The following is a 12627-nucleotide window of genomic DNA, read 5'->3' on the forward strand; positions in this document are numbered from 1 at the left end:
CAATATTCAATAACCCAGGAACATTCAGGTTGGTAACTCATGTGTGTACCCGTAACACTTCAAACATTCCTATAACCATGATACTCAAAAGTATCTTTTACTACGGTATATAGCATAAAACTATTCTAAATGGAAAAAGGAAGATAACTCAGGTTCAAAGGTCAATTTTCACATTTTCTATTTCAAATTTTGAAACCCAGCTGACACACGATCTTTCTTTTGGCCAAAAGTGGTGAGTCACATTGTAGAGGGTAATTCCTGAAATATTAACCCGTTTGGTGCCGGTGGGCGCCTGACGGCAACCCAGCTATCAGACTCCCTTGCAGCCTGCAGGTGCATGAAAGCGTAATATTTATGCAGGCAACCTTTGACTCTTAGAGGTATTGTATCATTGCTTTGTATAGGCGGTATAATCAATTCAAATATCTAGAAATTGGTGCCACAATTTAAATTCTTATATCATGCACTGTTTACCAAGTACAGAAGTCAGGTCAGCAGTCAGACTTTTAAAGTTCACCAAAACTTTTTGGAATGAAAATTTAAATTTGGCAGCTGGAGACAATAAGGATATAGTGTTAGGTAACGTTATTTCCAATGTATTTTATTCTTTGTCTGATTCCGAGGCTGACTCCACTTTTTTAAGGATTTACAGAATCTGATATGAAGGTTTACATACTGTTGGCAAGGTTTATAGCTATAGATGTAGCTCTGATGAAGATGCCGAGTTATACTTTTCAGCTGACAGCAACGACTCCAGTAGCAAAGGTAGTTCTTGTAGTAGTAGTGATAGTGAGGAAGACTCGAGAGTCAGTGTTGTCCTTATAATTAAAAGTAGCCGGGTAATTTAAGAAAGTAGACGGGTGGACTGCGAGGGAGCGAAGCGACCGAGCGGTGAGTGAGCGTAGCGAACAAGGGGGGAGAGCGCGAGAGGGGGGTGTCGTCCCACCTCTCACAAGGCGAAAATTGGAGTGGAAATGGTGTTCTCTGGTGGCATCTGAGGTGACATTTAGCTGAGACTGAAACAGTACTTTTGTTGTGTGTCTTAGACGTGGTTCACATACAACAAAGCAAACAAACATGATTTTGTTTTGTTTGTATTGTTTATGACACACCTATGGTTTTATTTGCAGTGAAGATTTAACATTTAATCTTAAATCACCTGCAGTCTGCTCATTTCATTGCTCATTTCCTATTCTTCATTACCACACATTGGTTTCTGAAACTTACGATTGACAGAAATGTTGCAAAAAATCACTAATAAATGCCAACCATATACGATCGTCGCGTCTCGCTGTCCCCAAATTTGATCAAAGCAGATATGCAGTATGGCGTTGGAAGGAAACAACCCTATTTTCTTTAAAATTTGCTCCACGAGTCCGTGAAAAAAAATGAGAGGTTCCATTGAAGGACACTATCGGGCAACCCAACATGGAGAAGATGGAGAAGCGCAGTGAAATTGAACTCATGCCATAATCCACGACGTATTGTCCTGTTGTCTTAAAGACGCCCATTGGTTATAAATACCGGATTACATGAAAGGACGCTCATTATGCAAAGAGACGCCGTGCGAGTAGCTTGAACTGAGAGCTCCATAGATTGCGGTTTTTTGCGTGTTTTTTATGAAAATTTATGAAATGGGAATGCTCTACAGCAGGGTAAATACCTGATCAATACATAACGACTCCATTCTTTTCAAACCGATGAGTTTTCTGGACAATTTTAGTGAGTAATTGTGCGTGGCCAGTGAGAACGTCGACCCAGGGGACGCCGATTGGGATTTGAATACCACTGTCAATCAAACCTTGTGCAAAGTAAGACACGAGTCAGCTGGATGTGTACCTAATGTTGATTAGCATTCGCCTTATCTGCTAATGGTGACTAAAATAAATAAAATGTGTGTCAAAATTTCCAGTGTCGAAAGACATGCGCGATAGTTTCTTCACAGTTATCCAACTTTTGTACCTACCCGCCGCATTTCTGGGGATAAAATAATGTGATCAGAAGACATTCAAGTCAATTACATCTAGATCTTAGTAACCGTGAGCACGGACCGTCCACAAAACGTGCCGTGAAGAAGAAATATCGGGTTCTCTCTTACTGGAAAGTTTGATGGCCCTGAATAGGGCCGTTTGGTTTGGTTTTGTGGCTTCTACCGTACACCCCACGATGGCAAATGTGTATGGTACGCCGGACAAATTTGGATATAACGAACGGGCAACAAAAGTCACGCAAAATGACAAATCAATTTTCTTCTTTTGACGATTACGTCATCGGCCTGCATCAGATGCTGCTTTCGGGCCAAAAATCGCTCATCACGCCAAGCGTGTGTCCGGTCAAGGATATCCCAATACTTCCGACAGAGTCGGAGTCAGATAGACGCGTTGTCATTGCCAAACTGATGATGCTAAACTCAGAATGACAAATCAAAAAATGCTCAATACCCCGGCACAGAGGTGTGAAGCAATACGGTATCCGTGTATAGTTTCCAATGGAGTGTCGTTTGAATCTACTAATAAACCAAATGTTTATTTGACCATGGAGCTAAAAAAGGATGATTTGACTTCCTCTGTTTCGTTCCACCGTCACTTCGAGCGTGTATCCACGTGAGCAAGTGCCACCATATCGATAACCCACGCGTTGCAGTTTCGCTGCATATCGATCAAAGTTCATTACGTCATGAGGAATTTACGAGATTTCCTGTCCGAGTTTTCGAAATGCATCTGATTTTTGTACTGTTTTGGTTCCAATGCAAACGAAGTCTCGCAACACAAATTTGCAAAACATGTAATACACGATGATCTGGACTTGTTTTCTGACTTTCAACCGCCATCTTGGCCTCATAAAAGTTTTATGTTGGCTGGTTGAGTACGTCGGGATCACGGTTCAATCTTCAGAAAATACTCATTTTATATTATTTCGACACCGATGTTTCCAAATTTAATAAAACATTAGTTCTAAGAATTTGAGAGATTCGAACGATGCAGATCGGGTTTTTTGCATACCAGCACATTGACTTGTAATTATTTTGTGGATCGAGGCATAGACAGTAGAGGCGGGAGATCGTCGAGGACATGTACACTGTCCGCATCTGGCGCCAAGTGACACACCGCTGGAATCGGTGAAATCTGTAACTCGAACGCACCAAGTATGGTGAAAACACCTCATGCCAAAATGTACGTACTCCGACGTGCTCATCGACGTGCGACGTGAATTTATGTTAATCTACTAATATAGCGGTGTTTGACGCAAAACAATGAAAACGATACTATGTTGACAGGGTGGAGTACCCACTAATGCGCGAACCTGGGATTGAGAACGGCGGCTTTAAACAACGGGGGATCAGCGCCATGGTGAAGCCGTGAGCCGTGACGATGATGCGCCGGTCGGCAACACACATGCCTGTGACCGTGGATTCTAGTACATAAAAATAATTAATGAAAATAAAATACCCATTCAAATAAACAGTTGGTTCTAAAAAAAAATCAGTTCTCGCTCATTTTTTAAAAATTAATCTAGAAAATGCGTCAGTATTGCTCTGAGAATAACTTGATTTGTTGAGAAGATCATACTCGTAGTGACGTTGGCAGCCAGCGCGGCGGCGGAAAACTAGCTTGCCATTCTCATGAACTTTGAACCGTCGATCAAAATCATATCTTTTCGGCGCTTTTCTCTCACAAATTCAGCGAAATTGAAGTTTTTCATACATAAACTAAATTTATTGTTGGAATCAAGTATACATTTCAAACGGGCTTTCTTTTGGAAAAAATATTCCATCGGCAAGGTGCCAGTGGCCGACGCCACATTATTTTTTGACGACATCGTTAAAAATGACCTAAGATGACCTTCTTTCTTATCAAACCAATTACACTGCTCGTAGCAAAGGCAACACCATAGGCGCGTCCATCAGCCAATTACACTATTTAACAAATAAAAGATCGGGCTCAAAAAGCAACAAATGGGCATTTAGAAACTGTTTTGTGTTTGTGCAGTTCCATGCGGGGAAAGGGGTCACGAAACTACTAATCGTACGTCTGCCGTCTAACAGCTGCCAGTGCAATCCCGAAATTAATAGGTCTATAAAAATAATCTAATGACGTTAAAAGTAGCCGGGAAAAAATGCAAAAGAGCCCGGGTTATTTGCCTGGTACCCGGCTTCTAAGGACAACACTGGAGAGTGAAAGATATCTTTGAGTTTTATTTTATCCCAGAACTTCTGAAGGAAATAGTGACTGAGATTACGGTAGTGACTCAGTTTTGTTGACACATATTTTCCATCAAAAGTTTCACATAGAAAACAGGGTTTCACACCCAACATGTGGTACATTTTCTAATAGGTCTATATTTGAAGAAGGTAAAACTTTTGTTTAGTTGTGAAAACATGCATTGGTATGTTTGTTTAAGTCAAAAACATGTGATTTTGAATTTTTTCACTTAAAAGAGTATAAGTAAGAATTGGCAGCACCCCTAAGTGATCTGTTAACGGCACTAGACAGCTGGATATCCAGGGGGAAAAACCGTGTTTTGGATTTTTGAAATTCGCTTTTGTTTCTGCACAGTGAGCCTTCGAAGTGTGAACTGTCGGATTTTCGCATAAATTATCGGCTTTTGTTCACGTTTGTCAAGTTATCGTCACTTCAGGGGGGTTTATCAAAAATCTAAGACACGGTTTTTCAGGTCTATTAATGAAGTGTTAGCATGCGAAGAATCTGGGAAATCCGCCCACGCGTCGCCGACTTACACTCATTTGAAGGTGTGCATACATAGCAAAAATCAGAACTGAGAAAATCAACGATTTGTGTAAAAGTCCCATTTTTCACACAAAAGCGCCGAAAAAAGTCGGATTTTTGTGCGTTTCAAAAAACAATCATTCGATCTGGGTCTAGGTTAAATATTTGGCATCAGGTTAGAGAATTTCTGACAAGTCCTAAACATTAGCTTGCCTAAAAATGATGAAAATTGTCCGAGAACCGTGAGGCTGGTCAGCGTACGCGGTGGGTACTATTTACACGATAAACACTAGAAAGATAATTCAGGGCATAATCTGTTTGTCAAATACGTATCTAGCTTATAATTATATTAACTGTACACTGTTTGGTAACGGTTAGAGTCTTGTTACAAGACTAGAAAAGTTTTAAAAAATCATACAGCCGGAATGGTTTACAGGTCTGCGTTCTGCTGACGACGCGCGCTCGCTCTCTCGCAAGCGCTCGACTTCCGGTCTCACAGCCCGTAATTTATGCACGTACCAAGTGTGAAATGGTTGCCAAGTTCATTTTAGCGCCGATTTTTGTGCCTATAGTACAGGACGTCACTTGCTTGCTTGCTTTCGAAGATGAGACGACCAAACTCTCGATGCTCTAAAAAATTCTGTAGTTGAGAAGTTCAAGGAATGCTCTTGTTTTGTGGTTTTCACATGTGATCTGCTACAGCCCTTTTGCTCACCATAAAAAATGACCGGGGTTTCGTGCGCTATTTCGCTTTCCACTGTGACATGTACTATTATGGCCTCGGGTATGAAACCAAAATCAACTTCAGTTACACGTAAAAGCGATTCTTCATGACTTAAAATAAACGACTGAGGCGATACTCGACAGATAGAAATTGACAGGCAACGATCGTGAAGCGACGTTTCTCATACGTTGCTGTGCTCTAGACCGACATAACAGTGTCGGATTGACAAATTGTACAAACCATGCTTCCTACCTCCATGGACAAACTAAGTCCAAGATATGGGCTGCTGTTATAGAACCATATTTTCCAGTGAAGATTACATGTAAATAGATTCTCTTTGGACGGCAGTGTAATCTATAGCCCCGCGTACGATGCTATGTGTTCCGCTACAGCTAATCGCCCCGCTCACCACAGCCCTGCAAAGACCCGTACGCGTACGTAGGGTCGGTGACTTCAAATCCATTTTGGGACTTGACGTAAAAAGCCAAATTACTGCCGAAATTCAGCGTTCTTGGGCCCAAGTCGTATCCCTGCCTACCTCAGCTACTCGATCGCTTCCAAAAATGCCAGTCTTTTATTCACTTTTCGTAAATAACCGTCGATGTCGGCAACTCTCTCGCTAGCCCTGCGTACGATGCTGTGTGTTAGCGGCCAACACACAACATCGCGTCCATCAGCTTTCCATTTTGCCTCTTCGGCCCCCGTTTGCGTTTTCTACACTGCTTATACTGCTGGCAGTCATCAGCCATGTTGGATAGCGTCTCTTATGAAGACGTGCGCGCATGCGCAACATGGTGCGTAAAAATTTACATAATCTCCTCAAGGTATAACGATAACGCTGACAGTAATCCGGACCGTTAAAACAAAAAGGAAATAATAACTCACGCAGTGGTTAGAAGGCCGTGTTTTCACTAAAATTTAAGACATTTTCCAGTACAATGTTACCTCACAGTTTTCTCTAATAAAAAGATCATATTTCAGGGGTTCAGAATATGAAATAATCACAAAATCGCTAAAATTTACAAAGGAACCTGAGTCACTACCTTAACCGCTATGATGATCAATGTCGTCACGATCCTAACAACTCATTTTGAAGTGATTTTAGCTAGGTGTTATGTTACATGACAGGTCCAGTTGACAAAAGAGGATTATTCAATACTGGTCTGAATACTGGCTTACACAGATCCCAACTTTGGAAAACATGCACCACAACCTTTTCTGTCAAATTCTCTGATATCTACACTAATACTGGCTGATAGAAATGACCCTGACTTTGACAAACTTCAGAGAATAAAACCAGTAATCGATGCCATGATACACAAGTTTAAAGATGTCAACATACTCCTGAGAGGCAACTAACTTTGAATGAGAGCATGGAATTAAACAAATTAATACATAAAAATAAATGCACAAAAGGAGGGATTAAGGTGTTCAACTTACCTGAACTATTATGGCTCTGGATATGAAAAAAAAATCATAAAAAAATGGCCACCAAGTGGCCATATTGGATCATATCCTGTTTTCAAATTAAAGTGCATCTGTATGACATAGGCCAATGTTCTTGTACCAACTTTGAATAAAACTGTATTGTTGGAAAGTGCCTGAGTTATGGCTCTGAACATGAAAAAATTGTAACAAAATGGCCGCCATGCAGCCATATAGGATTATATAATGAAGCAAATTGTCATGCATACGTATGACATAGGTCAATGTCCTTGTACCAACTTTGAATAAAATCGGTTACGACATGCCCGAGTTATGGCTCAGGATATGAAAAAATCGCAACAAAATGGCCGCCATATGGCCATATTGGATCATATTGTGAAACAAATCCACATGCATATGAATGACATAGGTCAATATCCTTGTACCAACTTTGAATAAAATCAGATAGGACATGCCTGTTATGGCTCAGGACATGAAAAAATCATAACAAAATTGCCTCCATGCGGCCATATTGGATCATATCGTGAAACAAATCCACATGCATATGTATGACATAGGTCGATGTTCTTGTACGTTGAATACAATCGGTTGAGACATGCTTGAGTTATGGCTCTGTACATGAAACAATCATAACAAAATGGCCACATGGCGGCCATATTGGATTGTATCACAAAAAAAATCAATGTGCATATGTATGACAAAAGGAGTAATCCTTGTACCAAGTTTGAATGAAATCACTTCAGGCATCTCTGAGATATATGCATGAACGGATGCACGCACAGACATGACCAATCCTATGAATGTAAAAATCTGAATCTATAATCTTGAGATACTATACTACAAGGGTATTATTTTTCGATATTTGGATGTAATGTTAGTTTATTTAAATTTACATTCTGATTTTTGAAATTTTGCTTTAATTTTTAGCTCCGCTGTCAGTGACGCGGAGCTTATCAAATGGGTTGATTTTCCGTTGTCGTCCGTCGTCGTCGTCGTATTCGTCCGTTGTGCGTTAACAATTGCCTTCTCCTCTGAAACCACAAGTCCAATTGCTTTGAAATTTTATATGCAGTTCACTTGGGGTGACCTCACTCAAGTTTGTTCAAATTGTGGTGAAATTTGCATATTTGTATTTTTGGGGCATTTTTTGCTGTTTTTGGTAAAAAAATCATCTAAAATCATTGTGCAGAAATATGCAAATTTGCATTTTAAAGGCAATTTTGGCCATTTTCGGTAAAAAATGTATTTCTCAAAAAGAACTGGTCAGATAGCTTTGAAATTTGGTATAAAGGTTTCTATAGATGAACTAAGTAATATATATTGAATTTCTGATGAAATCTGTAATTTTGTATTTTGGGGGCAATTTTTGCCATTTTTGGTCAAAAAGTGTGTATTTCTAAAACTACTCATCTGATAGCTTTGAAATTTGGTATACAGGTTCCTACAGATGAACTAAATGATATTTACTGAAATTATGATGAAATCTGCAATTTTGTATTTTTGGGGCAATTTTTCCATTTTTGGTCAAAAAATGTGTTTCTCAAAATGTACTGGTCTGATAGCTTTGAAATTTAGTATGCAGGTTTTTACAGATGAGCTAAGTAATATGTATTGAATTTCTGATGAAATCTGTAATTTTGTATTTTGGGGGCAATTTTTGCCATTTTTGGTCAAAAAATGTGTATTTCCAAAACTACTCATAGCTTTGAGATTTGGTATGCAGGTTTCTATAGATGAACTAAATGATATTTATTGAAATTATGATGAAATCTGCAATTTTGAATTTTGGGGGCAATTTTTCCCATTTTTGGTCAAAAAATGTGTTTCTAAAAAAGCACTGGTCTAACAGCTTTGAAATTTGGTAGACGGGTTTCTATAGATGAACTAAATTTGGTCTTTTTGAAATTATGATGAAATCTGCAATTTTTATTTTTGGGGCAATTGTTGCCATTTTTGGTCAGAAAATTTTATTCTCAAAAAACTACTCATCAGATAGCTTTGGTTGACATGTTCTTTAGGGATGATCCGATGTGATATATTCAAAGTATGATGAAATCTTCAATTGTGTATATTTGCAGCTATTTTAGCCACTTTTTTCTAGCCACTGCATTGAGTCAAAAATAGTTATTCTCTACATACCCCAGCGGAGCTATATCGGCCGCTAGGTCGCTTGTTTATAGTATACATTGTAACAGATGCAAGAAATACAGCGGCTTACATGTTGAATACCTTATAGATAACAACAGCCTTTTCACCGGCTGCAATGCTTTAGCAACCCCATTCACATCGCTCGCCTCTTTATGCTTATTGCTGCCACTATGTATATAAAAAATTACACATATTATGTAGAGATAATATGCTTCCATTGTGTGGTTTTTGATTTTTGAATGCTTACATAATTTGTTCAATTTTTTGCATTTGTATTGCTGGTGTTCGGCGACATCAACAAGCCTAGCACGATGTAGTTAGTGAACCTTGGCTGTATAATCAGTCTGCAGTTGTATTTCAATAATCCAACATATCTTGGGAAGTATATCTAGCAAAAACAAATACAACAGTGTTATTTTCTACATTTTGCCTCCTATATTTCAGCTGTTTTTAGATATATAAGTACTTTAACTCAATATAGCAGCTTCTCTTTCTTGGCGCCGCCGTCTTGAAACATAGGGCCAAAGTCCCTGAAGCTACTATAGACATGGATACAAAATTAAGTATTTCCTTACTGTATGAAATTATCTCACTAAGGTCATCCTACGGACACGTAAACTAAATATTAAAGCTGTCTGACCAGCGGTTTTGAAAGAACAAGCAACTCAACAGTTGACAGAGCTCTGTTGAGTTATGTAGAGAATAACCTTTTGTGACACATGTATTGATGAAGAAGGTGGATATCTTTGATTAACATTGTGAGTTCGGTTTAATAAGTTGAGACTACATACTCAGAGAAAGCACACTGAAGAGACAAAGGTTTGAAACTTAAGAAGTTCAAGGTCATCAAAAGCATTATAAGGAATCATGTTACACTTTCATTGCACTGTTTACACAGATTGCATAATTGCTATAAATAGCACATGAGGAATCTTTATACAGCCCAGCTTTACCATAAAAACCCTATCACTTTGACCACTCTTTTAATTGACCACTCTATTTTTTTCCTCAAAAAGTAATTTTATTTTATCCTTACCAAGTCAACCATAAATGGAAATTAGAACTTTCTCTATCTCATCTCTATCTCTATTGACTATTTTGAGCAATTTCTTTTAGATAACATACAGGGCACAATAAATGACGGTTCAGAATATGTCAAAGTTGGGATTCAGGAAAGTTGCCTTTACATGTTTTAATCCTCCAAGATGGTAAGCATTTCACTATGAACTGTCAAAAAAAGTTGAACTTTCTGATAATTCTACACTAAAATTATTTTGGCTTTGATGATTTCCTAATTAATTCAATTATTTAAAATCACATTAATTATTTTTTTCTGGGTGAATTGATAGGGTTTATACAGTACAAGAATTACATACAATGTAAGTCAAATTTTGACCAAAAATGACAAAAAAATTCCTTAAAAATACAGATTTGCATATTTCATCACAATTTGAACAAGTCTAAGTTGGGTTACCCTAGGGACCTGTATACCAAATAACAAAGCTGTCTGACCAGCGGTTATGAAGAAGAAGATTTTTTACCAAAAACACCTTTTTTGGCATTAATTTGCCTATTTTCAACAATATCAAAAAATTAAAAAAAATAGTTTCTCAAAATCGTATTTTTCATCTACACAACAAATATCAAATCAGTAAGTACTGCGGTTCTCAAGATATTTGAGTGGACGGACGCCTCACAAACGGACATACATACATACGTACATACATACATACATACATACAGACTGACACCGGACGCCGGACGGATACCCATCCCAATAGCTTCTATAGACTATAGTCTATAGTAGCTAAAAATCTATTGCTATTGACATTAGCAATGGCAGAGCTTAAACAATGGCGACGCTTCACTGAACAATTAGAAGGCCATTTGCCCGGTAGTGCTGACGCTGCACTGAACAATTAGAAAGCCATTTGCCCAGAGTGCTAAGGTCCATGGTTGCACAATAGGAAACTATTAAAGGCAACATGAAATAATGGGCATTCCTTGGAGCTTCCACTGGTAACGATGCTGCCACACCCACATGAGAATAGTATATCCCATACTTCCACCCGGTCAAACAAGAATTGCAGTACCATAGACAAATGGGGAACTTCTACACAAAAACCTATCAAGGAGCCTGTGGCATCACATATGTACATCTGTTTTAAAGCCCTTCTTACCAATTTAAAAGCATGCACAGACAAATAATTCAATAAATATACAATATCACAATGGAAAAAAACAACCTTTCAAACCAAATTTCCAAGCATTTTTTATACAAACTTGTCATATTTACATCACAGATGTAAGAGTTTGTAATTAGTAACCTGAAATTGTTGGATTAAGCAGCAAATTTAAAGATGACACTTTTTGTGAATATACTTATGTTATCCTTAATCTTGAAAATGAAAGGCTGGTTGTTTCAAACAGTAAAATATTGACCGACCAGCGGAAGATAAAACACTTGTAACAAGTCATCATTGATGACACATCCCCACTTGTTAATGGGTACTTTGATTTCAAGTCCTTGGAGAGGAGAAAGTCCTGTTCATTAATTGTGTCTGTGATTAAAAATGAGTTCCATGGTGGCAAAAACCAATGTGGGCTGCCAATGTGACAATGTGGGCTGCCAACCTAATTACAAAAGGCCATTTAATAAATCAATTAGTAATTAATCAATATTGTAAAACATTTTTGCTTTCTATTATAACACTGACTGATTATTACGTGTACCCCATTTCATAAATGATACCGCTAAGTGTAAATTAACTGCATTACAACACTGTGAGATCAACACCTGCACATTTTAAGCTTCATCAAATTGGATGAAGTGTTTCTGGACATATCACTGTAATTAGGAAAGTTCATTACATATGTAAATTAATATTTATTAAACATGACATACACTGCATAGTCTTTGTTCAATGTTAAAGCAATGTGAGCTCAACTTCTGTACCAAGTTTCATGAAATTTGATGGACCATTTCCTGCCATATTAGTCTAATTACCAAAATTCATTAAATATGCAAATCAGCGCTTAATTGACATGATACTCCTACATATCTTTGCATGCCATAACACTACTGGAAGATCAACATCTGTGCCATGTTTCATCAAATTTGATACAGCATTCCTAGACATATCATACTAATTATGAAACTTCATCAAATATGCAAATTAGCAATCAATTGACATGATACTGCTTAATGTCTTCGCACAGTATACAGTACCAAAAGATCAACATCTGTACCAAATTTCAACAAATCTGATGCAGTATTTGTGGACAAATCACCGGTAATTAAGAAAGTTCAGTATTTAAGGTGGTTGGAAAAGCTAGAGCGTCAGTTATAAATTTCAACAAAACTATTAAAATATAAAAGTAGTCAACATTCTGTGTGGAATAAAAAAAACGAGACATTTGGGCACAAAGGCATTGCAGAGTTATAGCCTGTTAAAACTTCTGAAAAACTGACCAAATAAGAAGAAGTTGGGGAGTCCTTAGTGTATTAACTATGGTAGAGGTCCCCTAGCTTTTAATAAAATGTTTGAAAAGTCATTATTAGCTGTTTTTCAGGAAAGTTTG

At 38.0% G+C, this 12627-nt stretch overlaps 1 protein-coding gene across 9 annotated transcripts in view; it reads left to right on the forward strand.

The window, feature by feature from the left end:
• Positions 1-12627, forward strand: part of LOC139121920 (polycystin family receptor for egg jelly-like) — a 302374-nt gene that overhangs the window by 171204 nt on the left and 118543 nt on the right. The window lies entirely within an intron of this gene.

The sequence above is a fragment of the Ptychodera flava genome, chromosome 21 (genome assembly GCF_041260155.1).
Source record: "Ptychodera flava strain L36383 chromosome 21, AS_Pfla_20210202, whole genome shotgun sequence".
Taxonomy (NCBI): Eukaryota; Metazoa; Hemichordata; class Enteropneusta; family Ptychoderidae; genus Ptychodera; species Ptychodera flava.